This window comes from Microtus ochrogaster, unplaced genomic scaffold, assembly GCF_000317375.1.
Source record: "Microtus ochrogaster isolate Prairie Vole_2 unplaced genomic scaffold, MicOch1.0 UNK47, whole genome shotgun sequence".
NCBI classification, from domain to species: domain Eukaryota; kingdom Metazoa; phylum Chordata; class Mammalia; order Rodentia; family Cricetidae; genus Microtus; species Microtus ochrogaster.
Genome location: NW_004949145.1, coordinates 1157645 through 1159746, shown reverse-complemented (window position 1 = coordinate 1159746; position 2102 = coordinate 1157645).

The following is a 2102-nucleotide window of genomic DNA, read 5'->3' as shown; positions in this document are numbered from 1 at the left end:
CCTGAGGGACCCACACGGTTGAAGGAGGAAACCAGGACTCACAAGTTGTTACGCTGTGGTGAGTACACCCCACCCTTGCTGTGGCATGGCCCGCTAATGGAAAATACACAGGTCAGAGGGAGGATAAAGAGGCAGTGGGGGGAAGTCAGCATGCCTCCAGCCGAGGCTCTGCCAGGGGCGGCTGAGGCAGAGCAATGTTCTCTGCCACAAAGCACCTTTGTCTGACCTCACAGACCAGCTAAAAAACACTCAAGTGGATGAGTCCTCTCTCCGCCTCCATCCTTACCCCGCCCACCCTTGTCTCTCTCTCCCTAACCTCTTCCAACTTCTCATTCTCCTCAGAAGCATAAAGCCAGGACCCTGAGAGCTGCTGAGTGTGGCCGACTGCAGCCAGGTTTGAGCCCGGGCCGGAGGGGAGATTGGAGGCTGGAGGGACCGAGGGCTGTCATGCTAAAAGTGTTCTGGGGAATGACAAGAACGAGAGGATGGAACTGCAGAGAGATGGGCATCGGTGATGGGTCACTAGGAAGGGACTGGCAGAGGCAGAAGCAGAGTGCAGATGGTGGGGAGGAAAGACTGGGCATGGGTGAGTTCCGTGGATGGGTGATCGTGGATAAGAGGCACGGGGAGGGGAGGAGTTACTGTGCCCCTTTCTATCACAGTTTTTATTAGTTTTTTTTTTAAGATTTATTTATTGTGTATGCAATGTTCTGCCTGCACGTGTCCCTGCAGGCCAGAAGTTGACACCAGATCTTATTACAGGTGGTTGTGAGCCCCCATGTGGTTGCTGGGAATTGAACTCAGGACCTTTGGAGGAACAGTCAGTACTCTTAACCGCTGAGCCCCTATCACATTATTTATTTTGTGTATGTGTGTGCTTGCCTATGTGCCCCAGCATGCTTGTAGAGTTCAGAAGACAGCTTCTTGGAATCATTTCTCTTCCCTGGGAACTGAACTCAGGCCATTAGGCTTGGCAGCAAGCTCCTTTCCCTGCTCAACCTTCTTGCTGAGCTCTGTTGTTGAGACAGGGTCTCGTGTAATCCAGGCTGGCCTGAAACTTGCTGTGTACAAGAGAATGACCTTTGCCCGGCGGTGGTGTGGCACACACCTTTAATCCCAGCACTTGGGAGGCAGAGGCACGTAGATGGATCTCACTGAGTCTGAGGCCAGCCTGGTCTACAGAGGGAGTTCCAGAATAGCAAGACATCCTGTCTTGAAAAAATAAAAAAAAAATTAAATTAAAATTAGATAAGTAAAAATTAAACACACACACACAGAGAGAGGGAGAGAGAGAGAGAGAGAGAGAGAGAGAGAGAGAGAGAGAGAGAGAGAGAGGGGGGGGAATGACCTTGAATTTCTAATCTTCCTCCTCCACCTCTGGAGTATTGAGATTACGGGTGTGTACCATCACTCCTGGCTCTGGTGACCAATAGTCTATTCTTTTCCTGTCTCGTTTTTCTAACAGTTACTTTTCTATACCACAGCTTTTAAATCAGTAGATTCAAATAATATAAAAGTTACCAGGGAAGGCCAGTTGGATGGCTGAGCTGATAAAGGCTCTGGAAGCTAACTCTAATGATGTGAGTTCAGTTCTTAGGACCTACAAGGTGGAGGGAGAGAACTGAAATTTGTCTTCCACACACAGACTGTGTACGGAAGATTATCTTTCCCTTGTGCTAGGCAACATTGCCTAGAGGCAAGCTAAAGTATACAGGAGGGGCCTGGAGAGTTGGCTCTGTGGTTAGGAGCCGCTGCTGCTCTTACAGAGGACCTGGGCTCCATTTCCAGCACCCTCATCAAAAGGCTCACAATTGACTGGCTCACAATCGATTATAATTCCGGATCTAGGGGCTCTGGCACCTGTTTCTAGGGCAGATGCACATAGGTTCTGTGCAAACGGCAGATTTGGAGACCTGTGGGGAAAGGTCCCATGAGCACTGAAAATAGTTGTATATACTTCATTGTACATTTTCCATTAACCGACTCTCGTTTCTCCCTCCTCTCTACTCTTTCCTGTTTGTTTTCGAGTGCTGTAGGGTAGGTGTGGAGGTCAGGGGGCAATCCGAGGCTTGATTCTCACCCTCCAGCCCCTTCAGCTTGTT